At 44.1% G+C, this 20219-nt stretch overlaps 1 long non-coding RNA gene across 2 annotated transcripts in view; it reads right to left on the reverse strand.

Annotated features, from left to right (window-relative positions):
- LOC135392706 (uncharacterized) overlaps positions 1-20219 on the reverse strand; it is a 223261-nt gene that overhangs the window by 156321 nt on the left and 46721 nt on the right. Inside the window, exon 2 of one of the 2 annotated variants that reach the window (XR_010422193.1) lies at positions 8813-8918. This is a non-coding gene — a long non-coding RNA (uncharacterized LOC135392706). Of the gene's footprint in view, positions 1-8671; positions 8919-20219 lie in introns of those variants that run through there. The other variant, XR_010422194.1, reaches the window with a different exon arrangement.

Below are 20219 nucleotides of genomic sequence, written 5' to 3' on the forward strand. Positions count from 1 at the left end.
CGTAGTGTTGTGAGTGGTAAGCTTGTGGTCTTGTCTCACTATTATGGTCTTATACGTTGGCTACGTGTCCTATATGTCTTATTATTCTTATGAGCAATGAAGGAATCTAAAAATATTCGTAAAAATCTGTCGATCATCATAAAACGTCGGCTGCACAAAGCACGTGCACACTCTACAAAGACATCAAGTGTGTGTTACTATAGGGAGAAGCATCTAAAATAATATCGTCGTTCGTACAAGTTCCGTTTTATGAGTCACATTCCTCTGTAGTACAGGAGATATAGTAGCATAACGCAGAGACATAAAATAAACGCACAAAATGAAACATAAGGAGTAGAAGGAGAACCCAAATAAATATACGACGAACACAAAAGAAAATAACATTGTCTATCTTTTCCACTTATGGCATGTGAAGCAATACCCTGAGCAAAATAACGTACCTACCAGGACTTGCAGTACTTGCAAGAAGCGAGTTCGTAATGCATCTGGGCTTTCAGAGATTCGCGAAATCGTCGAAAATCTTAAACACGCTCTTCCCTAAGCGACCCGAGGCTTATACATCTCTCAGAGGATTAAGGGATCAGTGTGAGTGCTCCTGCCTCTGTTTGTGTAACGATCTTGCAAAAGATGTTTCGAAGACGGGAGTGATTCGGGTCCTTTTCGTACCACTTATTCCTTTTATTTCTCTTCCTTCTTTTGTCTGAGCACGAAGAGTCAACAGAGCTTACAATGTGTCAATAGAAACTGGCATCGGAAACTTGTACTGGACTCCGTTAATGTTGAAGGTTCTGTAGCACCTTGGAAAAGTTGTTAATTTCATTATAACATTTTTCACTTACGTCGTCTGCTTAGTTTGCTTCTGTTAGTTTGCTTCTGCTTTGTTAGTCTGTTAGTTTGCTTATCCGCATTGAAGCTTGTTACGTTGCGCCTCCTAGCATTCAAGAAAGCAAAGAAAGAAAACAGCATTCTTTTTCATCCATTCTTCTTCGCTCTCCCTCCTTGCATGAATAGTTTGTTCGTAACGTTGCGGTGGATGAGGCGTTTTTAACAGTCGTTCACATCTGCAGGGACGACACGAATATTTCTGACGAGCTACAACAACGTTCGAATTTTGAAGACGAGCTGTCGACTTTCGGGAAGGTCTTTGGATCCATAACGTCAGATCTGCAGAACGGTACAAACAGACGATACGGCTCGCATGAGTCCTGTTTGTGCCGCCCTAACTATTTTAAGGATAAGTCACATCAACTAGCTTGCTTGCTCTCTTTAACTTCTTTAGATCACACCTCGTGTAACGTTAGAATTTAGACAACATCCGAATGAGACAACTGTTTTTGTTTTCTAATCTGTCGGATACTGTTGACGAATGCACGCGCAGAAGTCGATGTTGATTTATGCCGTGAGAAGAGGTTCTCCCGTTTTGGTGTGAAACTGAAGGAGACGCCGCACAAATCTGTTGAAATCCACCAAAAATGCGGAAAAATGAAACATGGTTAACTCGCAATGCCGTGAAGTACTGCCTACGAACGAATGTCTGAGAGAATACTACAGTTTACAAAGTTCATATATCTATTTACCGCATAGTGTGTCCACTGCAAACTGTAAGATGGGACAAGCGCAATGCTTGCTCACCGGGCTCCGATTATTCTTAGTTACAACAGCTTTATAGCTGCAGATGGGGCAAGGTATTGTTCCCTGGCAATGAACTCCCCAATCATCATCATCAATATCAAATAAAGTTGTAGCTGTTAGTTCCAAACCGACGCGAAGACACCAGGGAAGGATGTTTCTGTCAAGAAGGAAAACGTGGCGGTTACCAGCAACTAAAATCCTGACACTAAACCCTTCATATCGCGTTTGAATTTGGTCTCACTAACACATTACTGCCAATTTTAATTTGCGGTCGCGTATTCTGTGGTTTCGGATTAACTAAATATGAAGCTCTTTTTTTTTTATTGAGCTGCGGAAATACACCTGATCTGCCTTGTGCAAGTGCAACCCATGTCCTGTCGCAAGTCGTCCCACATTGCTTCGTGTCAGAGCTCTGTCAGGTTGCTACGACGAGCGAGTCAGGGGGCGGTGAGGGGGGGGGGGGGCTACCAGTTGTACTCTCGCTAACGCATTCGGAGGGGAGTTCCGGTTGCTGCGAGTGTGCCAGCCCTTCATTAGCGAAACGTTGGCACACTTACCAATATATTGCACATGCCGAACGTTTTCATCGTCAATGTACTTTAACGAGGTACCGCGCAGTTAATGAGTCAACAGTGCAGCCGTGTGACAGCTACGATTTTTCTTGATTTTCGTAAATAAATGAAAGAAAGAATAAATGAAAGAAAGAAAATACCGAAAGACACATCAAAACCGAAAGCACTCTTTATACTGAGTAACATGTGGCTAGAAATGAAAGGGCGACGGAGCGCTATCATATATAAACGTATATCCCCCCCCCCCCTCCCCGCGTACGTTGATTGGTGACGATAAGTGGCTCCTGCGGCACGCTGTTTCAATGTCGGAATTAGTGAGGGAGGTTGTGGAACCGCACTGCGTTTGTACTCGAGCACTCAATGGAGCAGCTCTCGCGCTTGCGAGCAGCTCATCAGCGCAGCTACCGCTGCATTAGGACTCTTATGCAAGTCCATCGCGGGTACCTCGTTTCAATATCGTTCGTTCCGTTCTTGCAATTTGTAGGAACCGCGGCCCGCAAACCCAGGGTGGTTCCGAATTCGACCCGCCGTATCCCCGAAGAACACGAACACAGCAGCTACTGAACGAAGAACAAGGTTTATTTGTTTACATCTTGAGAACACCGGCAGATCCTGCTGTGCCCCTTAGCCTCCCGACCCAAAAGATGCCCCGACTGCTCTCTGCCGTTGCTTAAATAGCGTACGCTCATGAACCCAGAAACAGGGGCGTCTCCGCCCATCACGCAAGTCATGCACCTGATAACCTGAGGCGAATGCCCACAAATTATACAGGAAGGGAGTTGCCTCAGGACAGAAGCCGCCGATATTTCGAACAGAGACTGTTCTTCTGGGCACTGTTCTTCTTCGCCCAGAAGAAGAACAGTCTCTGTTCGAAATATCGGCGGCTTCTGTCCTGAGGCAACTCCCTTCCTACATCTCTACCGGTTCGCTGGATTTCTACCCATCTACACAAATTATACAGTATTTTTTATTCTTCAGACTTTTTTCTCGTTAAAAAAGTATTGAATTACCAAACATTTTTGAAGTAGCCACGGATACGATGCCCTCGACTTCTAATACCAGAACTTTAGTGAGAGTTTTACTAGAGAGAGAGACAGAGAACAACTAAGCGTTGTGAATCCTCCTTTTGTTGGCCGTGGGAGACGCTCTCGAGGCTAAAATTAAAATTAAACCGCGGATGGTTGAACGCACGGGCAAAAGAAAAATTGAACGACGGCCTTAGAAACGCGCTTTTATTCAAGTGGTCTTGTAACAGAAGCTCAAGTTTGTTCATTAACTCAAGAAACGAATTTGTGATCTGCGATTAAGCTGGTCACGAGCCTTATAATGATGTAATTTTGACGCTTTGGAGTCCGGAAATTTGACACGCAAGCTACTACATGACGCACATTGAGACGCATTATTATAGCGGTTCGAAAATAATGCCCGTTATATTTGTGAAGCTTTTTACATCAAAGCGCAGAGCAGAAAACCCGCACGTACCAGCAGACCACATTTACATCAACTTGTAAACACACGCAGAAGAGATATATACCTATTATTAATCGAATGATTGTGGTTATTTAAGAAGCAACCGGAATAACGTCTTGGTATGTTGTCTTCTAAGTTTCATGCTTTTTCTTAGCTGTGGTAAGCTGCAGACAGAATGACAAGAGCGCAAAAATATCGTGATATATTTTTTAAGTACTGTAAAAGTGGTTAATTTCGCGGTCTTACTAATTCGCGAATTCGTGCGCCAGTCCGCTTCTGGAATTTTTCGCGTGACCTTAATTTCGCGAATTCGTTTGGTAGCGGAAATTGCGGGCTGGCTTACGTAAGCTTGCTGCGAACTCGAATCGCGTAACAACGATACACGTGCTCATTTTGTGAAAACAGGTATCTGCAAGCCAAGCGATACACTGCGCGAACAAACTACCGTTGTTGAAGTGGCGTTTCAATTACAGAAACTTTTGACAAGAACAACTTTGTGAAAATAAACTCGTATCCGCGCTCATACAATCGCGAATTCCGAGCGCCCATACTTTTTTATCCCCGCTACCTATATTTCGCGGAACCTTAATTTCGCGAAAAAAAGTTCGATCGCGAAATTCTCGAAAATTAAGTCCTGGCGAAAATTTATACCTTTATCAAAATTGTCAAAACAAGGACAGCGGGCTTGTAGAAGGTAAAGTTGTTGGCAAAACACCAGCATCATGTTAAATACTCATTGTCAAGCAAACGTCACAATGAAAATATAAAAAAAATAAAATAGAAAAAATGTAACTTGCTGTTCATTCCATCCCATTAGTGACGGCAGTGCTTCAAGCCTTGAAACACGTTCGGGCTTCTTGAGCAGCTTCGAAACCCATGTCAAAATAATGAAGAGAAGTTGACCCGTGTTTTGTACATGCACTTAAAAACAAGACCCCATTAGTTCGAGGATTCGTGCTAGTCTTTCTCATATTTGCGATCTACCCTCATTAGTTATGCAATAAAAGAAGAAAAGGAATAAGAAACGAAGGTAGTTTGTTGAGTTAGCATGAGAAAAAAAGAAAGAAGAATGTGGAACTGGTGGAGAAGGCCGGCTATTCCACGAGCAGAGGAAGACACCTTTTTGATGGATTCTGAAGAAGGACTTGTACAGGGTGTTCCACCGAAGGTGTCACGAAAGTATGTTCAGTAATTTATTTGTCCGAAAATTATGGGGAAAACGGTATCTATTTTGAGCAATCGTTTGGCATGTACAGAAAGGAAATTGAATTCATAGAACTGAATTGGACATACTGTCGAGATCAACTAACGTTTTCTTGCCATAATCAGGAAGCGCATTGCGGGTTTGCTCAAATCCACCACAACGTAATCTACGCGAACTACAATGGTGATAGGTGAAAAACGAAAAAAAAAGGAAAGGTTCATTGAGAAAGGCGATTGCTAGGTCGCGCTCAGTTCCACCTAGAAACAGGGTTGGCATTGGAACAGCAGGGTGGCATGTAGCTCGACTGAGCTGACTAATGTTGTCGTCGAGTGGCGACGTGTGTGCTGGGCAAAAGTTTACGGAAGACGCTCATTGTTTCCTCCGGCGCATTGTTTCCTCAAGAGTGACACGCTAGCAGCGAATGGTACCGAACACATAAGCACATGTCTGTAAGTTTGTACGGCCCCATTCGCTGCTAGCGAGTCACTCTGAGGAAGGAATGGGCCGGAGCATATTCTATAATCTTTTGTCCAGCACTGTACCAATGCTCGAAGCCAGAACGCTCCGAACTAGAGGAAGAAAGAAGGTGGAAGAAAGAAACAACTCCGTTTTCACCAATCGAAGATCAGAGCGCGCGCATCAAGCGCTCTAGTGCGACTCGTGGTTGCCAATCGAAGACTGTCGACTGACTAAGTCGAATACATTTCATACTTACCTCTAGAGGCGCTCGCGTCGTCCTCAAGATGGAAGAGAAAAAGGATTGCCGAGGAATCCACCTGCTTCTTCAAGCCTTCTTCCCCCTTTATTCGTTGTTTTCGTTTACGCCAATCCGGGGACATTATCCTTTTTCCCTTTACCCTCTGGGGTTGATGGCGCCGACGTGAAAGGAGGAATGTTTGACGTTGCTTGACGTTCAACGTTGCTTCACGAGTGCACCGTAAGTCTGTGCTACGTTTCCGCTTACGAATATCTCGTGCAAAGGGTGCCCAAGCAGCAAAATGTACTGAAAGTCGGGTGCAATAGGGGAGGTCGGGTAGGTGAATGGCCTTGAACAGACTCATGAAACTAAGGGACATCGATAAGACACATACCGTCCACCCCTATTGCACTCGACTTTCAGTACATTGTGCTGCTTGGGTGGGCACTGGGGGTGAGCGAGCCGACTCAGATAGTGCACCCAGTACAACCTCTCTATGACGACGTACACATCTATAAGAATACTCGGCTTCAACACAGTCTCTTCGCTTTGGCGACTCTGTCGCGATTTACATCCCCATTTTATTCGTTACCTCATCATCACCACCCTTCTTCGCTTTCGCGTATCAAATCTCAAAGAGTAGAAGAACGTCCCCTCTCTGATGGAGAGAACTGTGTGGTAGAAGGAGAGAAAGAGGTATTGCTAGTACCCCTTATTTACAGCATTTTCTGAAACGATACACACCCACACACACAAAAAGCATGTGTATTGCGCAGTAAGCCTTCCATATGGTGTTCTTCCCACGTTTCTTCTCTCCCGTTCAGTGTGCCAAGTTATTTACTGGAGTTAATCAAGGCGACTGCGAAAGAGCTTCGGTGTTCGAAGATCCCAGCCGCACAAACACTGCGAAGAAGTGCTGAGATGGCGCCACTAACGCGTTCCTTAATCGTGTGTGCGATTAAGAACAAACAAACAAAGCAGGGGAGCCAGGATAGAAGGGAAGATGTCTGCGTTCTCTTATTCCCTGCGTGGATTGATTTACGAATGCTTCCCAATCGTTATTCATCAGCGACGTAATTATGCGGTCTTTGAGGAGGTGCTATGGTAATCGACGTCTCGACTAATTGCGAAGGTGCGTAACGAAGTCACTCAGCATTCAGGACGTCTACAGAGTAATCAGAGAGGGTTAAACATTGGGCGGTTCGGCAGTTCATCATTAAAATCGCTAAAACAATCGGCACTGGGGGATTTTAGCGATTTTAATTACGGGGTAGCGTCGTCTCAGATGCGAGTATAAAAGCAGAAGCTTTTCCTCCTTTTTTCCCTTTGTTGTAATAAATATATCCCCCCTTTTGTGTACAATGGAAATACTGTATTATTTATGTGTTGGTCAAAGGTGTTATTGAAATCGTTAAAGCTCGCAGAGAACTAATAAAAATAATAAAGGAGACCGAATTGTAAGCTGGGCGATGCAGAATAAGGTCCCACGCGACGTGATTCACGCAAGACTCAGGGATCTACGCATTTGCAAGACTCAGGGATTTACTGTGCCATCAATGTGATTGCTGGGGTCCCCTTGTTTTTCGCTTTTTTTTTTTCTTCTAGAGTAAAGTCTCCTTATATCGAGGTCAGCGGAACCAGGGAAAAGTTCGATATAAGCTTGAGTTCGACATGAGTGGTAGTTCCACAAAAACAGTCACAGCAGCATTGAAAGCGTTGCAATAGGTGATCAATCAAGGAAACATATCTCAGGGGATGCGCACTTTAAAAGCCTTTGAGTTCCGGTGCAAAAGAGAGAGAGAGAGAAAGACGTGAGAGGTGCGTGTGCCTTATGGGTTTACGTCGGCTCACCATCCGCGCTGTAAATGAAGTCGGCTGCCACTAGAGTTCAAATAATCCGGCTCGACGCTCAAATATTCATCCTCGGGGAAACCATTGTGACACCAAAGACTCGCGCGCTCTACAGGCCAGCAACTTGGATCATCTTGCGCAAGAGGGCATATGTTAACTATTATGTAATGTGCGGCAGCAAAAAAAAAAAAAAAAGTATATAAAAAAGAGAGAAAAGGAAAGGAAAAAGAATAGTGCTCGAAGGCGTAACGAACTATAAATTAATAATATATATAATTATAAATTAATATAATTAATATAATAATAACAATTAATAAACACACTACTGGCTTTTCGAAGAAGGCAGTGCTTGCCGAGGAAAATATCGCGAAACAATGTGCAAAAAGAAACGTCCTTCGGGGATATGTCACCCGTTTATGAGGCTATGATCTCCATATTGTGACATTTAAACCAGTTCATGCTCGAACCGTGCCTCATCATCACCACCATGTCATCATATTCGCCTTCATCAGCTTTGATCGCGGTCTCATTCTTCCCGGATCTTCCAAGCATTAAACACCCATACTCAGTTCGTCCCGCTTCGCCTAACAATAGGGTTTGTAATTCAAATCCAATCCAATCCACAATGTATAGGTGTCTCCATAGTCCACGTGAAATTGTGGAACTCTGGCCGATTTTTGAACGAAACTTGTAAACGAGTTGGCGGGGCAAACATTCCCCACACACATAGCCCACATAGCAAACGTTCCACCCGTCCTCCTCTCTCATATGCTACACTTGAAGAATGGTACACTCTAGTTAAACTGGGATTGTCAACCGTTGCAAGATGATATTCGGCGGAAACGCTGAGTGCACTCGTGCAAAACAGGGCCTGGTGATGTTATACCGACGAATCCGCGTTGTACAGCCCGCAGAGAACGTTCAATTAAGAGCACAGACGTTGTTTGAGCAATTATGAGTTGGAAGTTGTCGGTAACAGCTCGATACCTCCGTATTAAGCAATAGATAGCAATTAATTAGTATTAGGCAATCAATTAAGAAATATATGTATATTAGTCATATGGCTGACACCCACGACCGGGGAGGGAACTTGGCTTCTTCGGCAAGGAAGCAGAGACCGCAGCCAAAAGCAATAGAAAATAAAAAGACGAAATAAATTTAAAAAATAACGGTAGAGCGTGCAAGAAGAGTTCAAGCCTCCCTGTCCCTAGACACAAAAGTTCGCTGCCAAGAGGGACTGAGACGAATTGTTTGTCGTTTTATAAAACTGAGGAACCGGCGAAGACATGGCTTAATCGACCGTGCACAATGAACACCACAGAGTCAGCAGTTTCAAAATCATTTTGAAAGCAGAAGGTCTTCCACAATATTTCCACAATAAAATACCTCCTTATATCCTCTTCGAGCCAGTTCTGTTCCATTTGGGGGCCATCCAGTTTCCCTCGAGACACTGCTTGATAAATGTGGTGGCAGCTGAGTGTCCTTTGTTACCCTAAGGAAAAGAAACATAATATCTGTTGTATAATAACAAAGTTCCGGACAAAGACTTCTCAGAAAGGCTTCTCATGGGCAGCTGTGTTTTCGAAGTTGATTGATTGATTGATTTTTAAAAGAAAAAAATAGAGATGTTAGCCTCGAGCCACTCGGAACTGGCTACTCCAGGACGCGTTATTAAGAAAAGAAAGGGAAATTACACAAAACTCGACGCTTTGCAACGGAATGGAAACAGAATAAATGAGAACATCACCACCTAGTTTTCGAAGTTATTTTTCTAACATTCCACTGGAAACATATTGTGTTTCTCGCGTGATTTTTTTGCTCTAACGTTTGCAGTTCGTATTGTATATGGTGTATCAACGTGTTGTACATCTGGGTTTCAGCGGCCACGACTACGGTACGAAAAGGTCGCAAATTTTATTTTCCAAGTCACAAACTAGAAACCCTGAAACACTTTTTTTTTCTAAACCTATTCAGAACTCTAGCATTGTGCTTTCCGGATGATTATATAGCATCTTCACATTTCACGCGAGCCTCGTCGTTTGTATGAATTGCAATATGCATCGCGAAACTACAACACAGCCAACCGAAAAGAGTGGAGTGCGTCTTTTCTCTGGAGGATGGGCATTTCATCGAATTTCTCCCATTCCGGAGCCGTTATCGAGAATACCTTCCGATGTCCTAAAATTCGCTATGTCGTCAAGCACTCACCAAAGCTTCTCGCAACGTGTTCTTTTCCTCTGTCTGTCTTTTTCTTGTTGAAATAACCTCGTTATTTCAATGCCGCTACAACGAAGTTCTCCCTTATCGCAACCACGCGCCCTCACTACAGGTGTTACATATATATATTACGCACTATAGCTCAGCAATTTATTTCAACAAGTTGTTTTCAATGCTTACCCTTATACGAATGTATGAAGATCTACACATAGACTACACATCTGATGAAATTTATGAGCAATGTGTCAACAACAACTACATGACTGACGATGGGATGAGGTGATTCACCACAACAATTGCGGTACAATATGTTGGTACTGCATAATATGTCGTTTATTATACACCATAACAACCTGAATAAACATGAATTTGAATTGACGTAGTCGCGTCCAGCGGACGATTTGAGTCCTGCGGGCGTCCAGATAAAACTTGTGCGCGTGTTTGTCTCAGTGATGAAAAAAAAAATATATAAGACAAATTATATTTTCAGTGACGCGTACTTGAATATTCGAGTTCTGTAGAAGATAGGCATCTGTAGATAAAAAGGCATAAACTCAGGTACGCAGGTGGACAAGCTGAATGATGAGAAAAATAGAAAAAAACGTAGAGTGCAAAAAAAAAAAAAAAAACGAGCAAAACGGACTACCAACAGCCTAAAATTCCTCCCCAAAACTGCTATAATTTAGTGCATTATTGTTTCATAAACATGTTGCACTTATCGACTGTTTGGTTCTTTTCAAGCGTTCACCGCTGTATTTTGATATTATCGAAGCCTTATTGAGCCTGCCAGCGACGCAGTGATAAAATTCGTGTCTCATAAACAAGACTACGAAAAACCGCGCAGAGACGGGACACGAAGAAGAAACAAGTGCACACACAGAGCGCTGTGTGTGCACTTGTTTTCTTCTTCGTGCCCCGTGTTTTTACGTTGTTATGTACCAACTTGCACAAATCTCCGCCTTAACCCATAAACAAGCATTATAGGAGCGCAAAAACAAAAAGTTAAATCGAAGCGGACAAGCTGCATTCTTCTCCATTATACACCGATGCTCTGCAGGCAAAGCACGCTTTACAGAAAACGCCCGACAGCTGCCGCCGTGTTACGATCTCGTGAAAAATATGAAAACGCGTATTTAAGTCGTATTTAAGTAGTATGCTACATTATCTCATTAAATCTGAAATCATTATGGGTCGGTCGTAGAACGTACGATTGCAATGTCTCCTTTACACATACATACATCATTATATCATTTTCACTCCATGTTCAGCGAAGACATATACGCCGTCTGGCTCACGTGTGGCCGTGTGATGTCCAACATCTTCTATCACTTTATTCTTTCTTCTGCCCCACCTCCCTCCGCATGATCTACGATGGTAATTAAACTGACTTAGATGGGAACTAACTGCTAAACTAATTGATTGAAAGAGAAGAATATTAATTTATTTGACCTTCTCCCGTTTCTCCGCTCATTCTGGTTCTTGTCAGTGCTGCACGAAACTAGGCCCGAACGTTCCTTTCCTTCTTCTTACAAACCGGAATTCCCAAGACAGGCCACACGCACGCCCTTAGCATGCAGCTAAAGTACTCCGAGCCTATCTGAACTGCCTTCCAGCTAATGAGATTCCTTCGCGCAACTCTTCATTCTGAACATCAGAGACGAACAACAGCGTTACGAGCATCCCCCGTCCAGATGCATTAAGGCACAAAGTGGGTAAACTATTCGCCTAATAGCGCAACTGCTTCTTCCACGAAGCGGAAACAGAAAAAGGAAAAAAGACTCATCAACGCATGCCTGTGATACCATTATGTGGTTGACTCTAAGATGCTGCAGACTTATTGTGCATGCATTTCTGTACTTGTATTTTATATTGGGCTCAACTGAGAGCAAGGGGGTAAAGGGGCACATCCCCCTGAACTGTGACGCTTGCTTCCTTTCCATTTATTACATGTACATGGTCACCAGGATAATTTTAGATATTGATTTTACTTAATATGTAGACGTATACGTATATTTTTGCACGTACTTGTGTTCTATTTTACGTGTACTGTGTACCTAACTGCACTGTATCGTAACAACATAACTAAAATAACTGTAGCACAACCATGTCAATTGATGTTTCGTAGTGTTAAATAAATTTTCCCATAACAAGATGTCGCACTGAGGTATTTCTAAAATCTGAGGCTACACACATATGTGTAATCTATACCGTTAGGATAATCGTTATTTGCGCCTGTGTGGTGACCCAAATTTTCCTCTACCGTCTGTGTCGTCCTGGTGTTTATTCTAGGTACTACTTCCACACATTCCCTTATGAAATTGGTCCGGGAGGCATGATCCCCCCGAACAGCATGGCGCCATACAAGGCGCGCAGGAAGCCTAAACTACCACCACTGTGAAATAGTACCGCTGTTAGCTAAACAGCTATTAACCACTAAGTAGCAGAACTCGTCGGGTACCGCATTCAATCCCCCCTCTCTCTCTCTCACACACACACACACACACTCTCTCACACACTCCCTCTCTCTCTCACACACTCTCTCACACACTCCCTCTCTCTCACACACACTCTCTCACACACACCCTCTCTCTCACACACTCTGTTACACACTCCCTCTCTCACACACACACACACACACACACACTTCTTTTTCTCGCATTTCAATTCAGTTCAACCACTGCGTAGGTTCTGTAGTCCTTTCTTTTATATTTTGTTAGCAGACGGACCTCTGTTCAATTTTCTCAACGCGTTTTGCACATCAATCGTTTTGCACACGCTGGATTCAACTAGCCCATAGCGGCGTCCTCCTCTCTACTCTATCCGGGACCCTTCTACAGAGATAAGCGTCATATAGCGAACATTTCCTTTGACATCGAAAGGCGAGCGGGAGCCCTCAAACGGCGAACTTCACCGAATGAATTGGTTTACATACGTGCACTTAGTTTTCTGTCTGGCCAGTCGTGCACTAAAGAAAAATGAGAGAGGATTTTGTTGGTACGGGGAGGAAAAAAAAAAAGGAGGAGCTACAGTGAACAAAGGCATATCGTAAACGGGCAAGTCCAGAGAAACGGAACAACGTTTACGAACAACGTGCGCTGGAAGGTGCCACTATTCAGGGCAGCCGTTAGCTAAGAGCATTTCATAAATATTCATTCTAAATCCAGCATGAAAATTTACTTAACCGGGTAGGTTATGGATGGCGACTTCAAGCATGGGTGGTTTCGCAATGCCAGCAATTGCGCGTAGCGTTCGCCGTTAAATGTACAAACATGAGGAGCACCGCAATGAAAAAGTAGAGCAAGAGAAGGACGAACCCACGTCGTTCTTTAATAGAAATTTGTAAATGGGCGCTGCAGAGCTTAAAGGAGCGCTGAAAGCCATCTCAAAAATTTTCCGTTCCGAACGCGTTGTGAAAGCAGGTAACTTAACTTGATGATTAACACAAAAAATTTCTCTGTACGCGATGTTTTTCGTAGAAAAAAAGACACCTGAAACATCGCCGCTCGTGTTCCCACTCGACTCGCTCCTCCGGGTCAAACGAGGAGGAGAGTGAAAAAAACGTCATTGATGACGTAATAAAAGTTGAAAGCGGCGACCGCGCTTCTATCCGGGTCAGTGATGGCTGGTTTTCTTTCCCCCTGCTTTCTCCCTGTCAAGGGATGAATAAGGGAGGACCTCGATATTCCTGGTCGTGAAACCCCCGTTCTCGAAGTTCATGTTCTGGAAACAAGGAAAACCAGGGGAAATGCTGCTTCCTAGGATGATATGCCACGATTAAGAACATAACGTCTTTATTTAACCACTCAAATTCAAGGGTTTTCTATATGGGTCCAAGTCGTCTTAGCGAACGAAAGACACATTTAGCAGCCATTTAGCTTAGCAAGGCGGCATGTTGGTTAGTTAGTTGGGTGCTTGCAATATTATGGCAGGGTTCGTCACAGTTTGCCGTTGGCAGTTTTCTTCGAGCGACATGTGCATTTTATAGTCAGCTAAAATTTGCGCTAGTCACGTAATGTTTCAGTGCACGCTGATATGTCGGCGGACGCAAACTTAACCGGCGTTGTCGGGCACGGATGAACTCAAACTTGCGTGTCTGCGTCGTCCACATTTGTAGTCTGCATCAGCCAATTCTCGTTTAGCTCGATGACTGGTAAGTTGTCTCGAAGTTGTCACGATGTGCCGGCGACGGCCTATAGTGATAGATTTCACTGGATTGTATCTGACAACGTATCGGCAAGAACACTCCTCCAGCTGAATAAGGAATTAACTGAATGGCTAACAATGTTGCTAGTCGAAGTGACGGGCACTAGTGATCATAGCGAATTAGTGATATAGTGACATAGCGAACGGAATTAGTGGTCATAGCGATGCAGCGATCATTTTGAGGTGTGAACTGAAGCAGCGCTTAGTGCTGCACTGTGTTATACGTATTGCCACCAACAACACAGCAAGAAACAGTCACCATGATAACGAACAGCATACAAAACACAGACACGGACAGAACAGCGTTCAACTCGCACCTGAAGTTTATTTTCATAATCCACCTACTCCAGAAGGTCGCTTTAGGGAAAGCAGGGTCAAGCGGGGAGAGGTTGACTGCTTTTTGGTTGACTTCGCTCGGGGAGTTCAATGAGGATGGCCTCTACAATCTCACGGCCTAACCTTGAACAGTGCCTGTAGACCATTCTTCGTTTACTGTATCTGATAAACCAAAGAAAAAGCAAAAAGAAACTTCTTCCACCGTTGCAGCGGGGTTCCAAGTGAAAAATAGCAGACGATGTTCTTCGAAACCAATGAGCGGCTTCACTTTTCCGCCGTCAAAATGACGCAAGCGGCTCGACGACTCGTTCCGGGTATTGCCACCGTTGCGCATGATCGCGATTTTCAAAACCAATTTCCGCGATATTTCTGCACCTGTTGGTAGAATTACTTCGCGTGGTGCATTTTAATAAGCTTACGAACAGGTTGGTTCAAAAAAATGGCAGTGATTAAAGTGCTTTACGAGCTCCTTTAAGGAAAATGTGCGCTGGTCTCATAACATGAATAAAATACCTCGTGCGTTAAATTATGTTGACAAATAACCCTTGTTGTAGAACATGATTTTGTGCATGTTGCGTAACGTGTCTTGTTCTTATTTTACGCCTTGCCTCGAGTGGATTCATAATCTGTATCGCATTCTTTTTTTTTTCACGTATACACGGCTATTCCGGGTTTAAGTATATCTTTGCTGTCCTCTCCCCCACCCCACTCAACATACATCATGGAACGGCATCTACTTACGCGACAGATATATACTGTATATACACAGAGAGAAGCCCCATTGTCCTGAGTGTGTCACGCGGTAACAAGAGACCTTCTTTTAACGAGGATTCGTGTAGCGGCGATGGCTGAGAAAGCATAAATCGTGCAACATTGGGCCATCTGCTGATGGTGTCCAGAAATAGTCCGCCGTATCTCCCCGATGCTACCGCAAGGATAATATTCTGGAGCTACATCTTAGAGTAGTAGCCGGCCGGGTGTTCCTTGATAGCGAACCCAAATGGCAAACCGCTGAAAAGAGAGAGAGCGAGAGAAAGAGAGAGAAAAGACTTCATCTTTGGGCGTTGTGGTACTTTACGCAGCCACTGGTGGCGGCAAATTTGTCGCGAAACTATTTTTGAGGTGCTATCAAGGTTCGATCTAAAATCTTTTAATGGATCGTGATATCGCTCCACTTTTTATATTGTTACTGTGGTGGTCACAGAATTTCAGCGTACAGCAAGCACGGTCATTCGATCACACATAGTGGCACGCACGGTCACGTAGTCTCACGTGACCCTATAGAGCCACGCACAGTCTTATAACGGAGGCTGACCCCATAAAGCTGTCGCTTTTTCATGCGACTTAGAGGTATCGTTGTATAGTCGCCTAAGAACCGCATCTCGGGTGCTAAAAAAGAACGTTATAATATGTCTTGACCACATACGAATATACAACGTTACATGTACAACTTTTCAAACACTATGTTGTCTTCTATTGATTGAATGGAAAGATCCTTCCGCTGATGGTGTTCTTAGGTTGAGCAGTTGGTCATTCCAAGGCATATGAGTGATGAGCCCGACATTGCTGTCACCGCTTTGAAGGTTTGACGGCATCTGAAATTAGCGTGTTATGCTGTTAGCGAAAAGCCAAGTGTAATTTGGTTATTATGTCAGTAAAATATTCTGAGCAGGAAGCTGATTTTTTTCTGAAACCTGAGGTGATAGGTTAAAAAGAATTTATAATAATGAAGGATTGGCGTGAGTGGTCGGAATAACCACGCCTGATGACAGGAGACGTACGCCGTGGCTCGGTCGCGTGATCGCTCTCGACTTCATGAAGAGACCTCACAGCACCACCACGCAGAAGCGTGCAGAAAACGCCCATGTTTTCACCCGCTATTCTAGTACTGAGCTAGGGCGCAATAAAGAGAGTAAAGCAAATGGCTCCGCTACGCGTATCCAGCTATAGGCAACACTAGAAACTGCTATTCAATATTGGACAGAATCCACGTATAGGTACCATGCGTAAGAAGTGCGAAAAAAGAGGTAAGCTGGTTAGAGTCCACAGTTCAACAGAAAAGAGCACTCTGAACACAGACGTTTCAGTTGTTAGTGGTCGCTTGTGTTTGTCATCTCTTTGTGGTCCTGTATTTTGTACGTTTTCTTTCTTCTCTTTTTTCTTTTCTTTTGGAAGCCGTTCCGGAATAATAGATCTAATCTAATATAATGAAGTGTAATGAATGTAATGAAGTAGAAAAAAGAAGACGAAGATGCAACCTAAGTTTGGGCAAAATGAGAACGGGCGGCAGAGAAGGAACCAACCCGCCTCTACCATCTCTAATTAATGGCACGAATTAACGGTACGACCGTATCGATGTTCTATGCTCTGCAGATGTGACGACAACACAACATAAACTGGCACTCTTCTTCTCCTTTCGTGTTCCTTCTAACCCTCTCCGCGTCGCTTCCGGCTGCCTTCACTCCCTCGACCCATATCATGAAGCTTCATCGGTCCTGCACAGACGGGTGGCGGGTTTAGTAGGAAAACATTCTTCACTTAAAGCGAGCTAGAAATAGCGAGCTTCTGAGTGAAAATATTTACGCAGGCAGAGAAGATCTCGAACTGTGACGTGCAAACGCTTTCAACGCCCGCCTTCATGTGTGTGACGCGAGATTGCAGTATCAGCGATCTGAATTGTCGACGCTGGAAAAAGGTTTCGTTGTCGCACCTTGGCGTACGGAAGGACTAGCCGATGGGGACCAAGGGGACAACGTGGGCTATTCATTTTTGAGTGACATATCTTTTTTAAACTTCCGTGTTAGCGCCGCGAAGCAACTGAGGCTATGAGCGGCGTACAGACGTGGACAGATGGAAAGAGGACAGCAGAAAGGAGTGGGGGATTGGGGGGGGGGGGTTGGAATGCGTCCTGGGCCGACTTTGAGGGGAACTGTGCCGGCATTCGTCTGGGAAGTCTTCGGAAAACCCGGGGAAAACCTCAGCCAGCACAGCGGGTGCCAGGGTTCGAACCTGTATCACCTCCCAGTCTCGGCGTGGAAGAGTGAAACATCGCACGATACATTTTCATAGGTCGTGTCCTATTCGAAGAGGCTTTTCTTGTGCAGCTTTCCTTAAATAGGCACTCATGTGCAAAAATTTTCCTCCTCGCGGAATGAAATATGCCATTACCTTGAGAACGGAACGGAATTCAACCGTTGCGTCGTTCGTGATTTATGATAGATAGAATAAACGCAATGTATGCTTTGTATGTATTGTAAGGAATCGCGCGTTCTAATCACCCGTTACTTTTTCTTGGTGTCTGATTAATGAATTTTGCGCAATTAAGTACCTAACTTTTTTATTATTCGTCTTAGGGTCGAGATGTGAATTGGAAAGTTGTAGAGTGTGTTGAGAAACCCACGCCTTGGGTGGACCTTTTATTTTTTGTTCCCTGGTATGAAAGAACGCGCACGAAATCCCAAAGTGTAACGTGTATACCACGAGGCGAGCGCACCTACGCGCGCGCGTCTCGATTTCAGAGCTCTCAGGCGTACAGGAGAACTACTACATCCGTTACCTGCCGAGAAGCGACCTTCAGGACCTGAAGAATGCTCTTCCAACGTGAAGGTACCCACTGGTCTTTCGGCGGGCAACAAAAAATCTATCTGCGCACTGTGAGGTGTGCGCAGATTGCGTCCTGGCACTGCACATACCACGATGCACTCTTGTTGGGTTGGTACTGTTCTCATAAGCTCTGTCATCGCTTTTCTTGTTACAACACATACACAGTGTTTTCTGCAAGAACGTCAAACAATCTGCGTAGAAAAGCGTGATATCGAAAAGTATGCGATCAGCGCCATCTACGAGTTTCTAAGGATCTTCTCCACGGAACGTACCACGAAGCTTACAGACAGCCCTCCACCGAACTCGCCTGGGTGTGCTACTAACCAACAGTGTTGTGAATCGCTACAGACCATCGGCCTCCACTGACTGCCCTACGTGTGGCACCACCGAAAACACACTACACATAATAATGCAGTGCCAAAAGTACTCTACAGAACGATCAAGGCTTGAGAGCACGCTCGCTAAGCTGGATGATCGACCTTTCTCTTTCGTGAAGATCATTGGGCCCTGGCAAAATGATACACATCAGACGGCCGCATTAACAGCATTCTGCAACTATTTAAAAAAACTCCCGTATTATCACCCGTTACTAACACTTATGTAAATTAAATCACAACAGCACCGGGATGTACCTCACATCCCAAGTCATGTATATACTTATAGTGTGTGTGTGTGTTGTCGCATGTTTTCCGTTCTGTATATATTTTATTCATGCGTTATTGAAACGTTTTCAAGAAATGGAGCATCAGACCCCTCATGAGTGTCACTCAGCTCCAATGTTTGTAAGTAAACAGGTATTCTCTCTCTTTCTCTGCCACGCACAAGTAATTTTAATTTCTCGCGTGGAACTCTGAAACTTACGAAGCTAAAGTAAATCTCTCTTGTCAGAAACGGGAAAAGCGTTGCGGATTTACTTCAATCCACCACAGCCAATTTTGAACGAACGCGCTTGTTTCAAACAAATCAAATCAGCTCGTAACCAAAGAGAAACAGATCGCGAATCTTACGGCCTCTATATTTATCGGTCTTATATTTATCGGTATCTATACTTGGTTGCCAAAAGAATAGCGAGTTTCCGCTGCGTATGCCAAGCTCCTCTTTTGCGCAACCCTCGTTTACAAAACGACGATGAGATTCCCGTATTAGCGCGCGTTTTCCAGCGGATGGGATTACACGATGCAGGTCTTTACGTTTACAGAAAAGATAGCGCAAGTTCACAACGGCTCAGCGCCCCAGCGCTGAACGCGTGCGTCGTCCTCATATAACAAGTCGAAACTTTGGGAATGGGCTGGTGAATCACGTGTGCGCGTGTGTGTGTGTGTGCGCTGTTTTTTTTTTTTTTTTTTTTGTCATTTGGAACACACCTACCTGTTTCTCATAAGCTCTGCTCAAAGGTATTTAAATAGTTGAGGTATTCACTTGAGGAACTTTTTTGTTCTGATGAACAAACTGGTTGAACAGCCGTGAACTACATGAATAGTAATTAATGGTGACTTGTTTAGTTCCGTGCGAAAGAAAAAGTAAATAAAAGCGTATGGAGAAGATGAAATACTATTAATATCCTACGTACAATGGGTATCTGTATGTCGCGCATAAGTTTTGTGCTCCTCGTTTTTCCAATCTCAAAGAAAATAACTTAACACTCGAAAATAGGAGACACCAACTTCTTTTTTTTTTTTCCCCAAGACTACAAACTGACGCTATCAATTCGAATTTGTAAGAGACTTTTTAATCGGGCGTTTTTATATATAACGAATTGTTCTTTATATCATTTTTCGCGTCGCACAGAACTCCTTACACTTGAAATATGGCTTTCCTTCTCTCGGTAATCAGTGCAACTTGACCTATCACGTTAATGATGAGCAATCGTGTCGTTTTCTCGCGAAGCGAAATGAAGAAGGCAGAAAAAGAATAGCAGAATGCTGATATAGTTGTAGAATAAGAAATCTTAACTGCAGAACCCTTCGCAATATCAGAAAATACGCACACCAGTACATAGGCATTACAACAAAAAAGTTTTCTGACATGTATTGCTCTCGAAAAGCAAGCGTTAAAGGAGCAATGAGGTGACATTTAGCATGGCTCGAAACCCTGCCTCGTCTGTCAAACTGTCCACCAGGAGTCGTCGTGCAGAATATTTTTGCGCTGCGGTGTGTTATAGCTGCGAAATTGAACTTCTAAAAACAGTCGGGGAAAGCAGCCACAGAGGGCACGACACGATCTTCTTCGCGTGGCGTGGAGAAGGCCCCTTTTTCTTTGTTTCGTCTTCGCAGCTCACACGCCGCTTATGCATGCTTGAGCTGTGCCGGTGTGCGTCCCTGGTCACGTGCAGGGGAGTAGCATACGTCACGACGTCCTCTCGTACTCCGATGCGCTCTTTTCATGGGGAGAGGGTTTTTGAAACGTCACCCGCGTTCATCGTTCCTTCGCAGGA

This window comes from Ornithodoros turicata, chromosome 4, assembly GCF_037126465.1.
Source record: "Ornithodoros turicata isolate Travis chromosome 4, ASM3712646v1, whole genome shotgun sequence".
NCBI classification, from domain to species: domain Eukaryota; kingdom Metazoa; phylum Arthropoda; class Arachnida; order Ixodida; family Argasidae; genus Ornithodoros; species Ornithodoros turicata.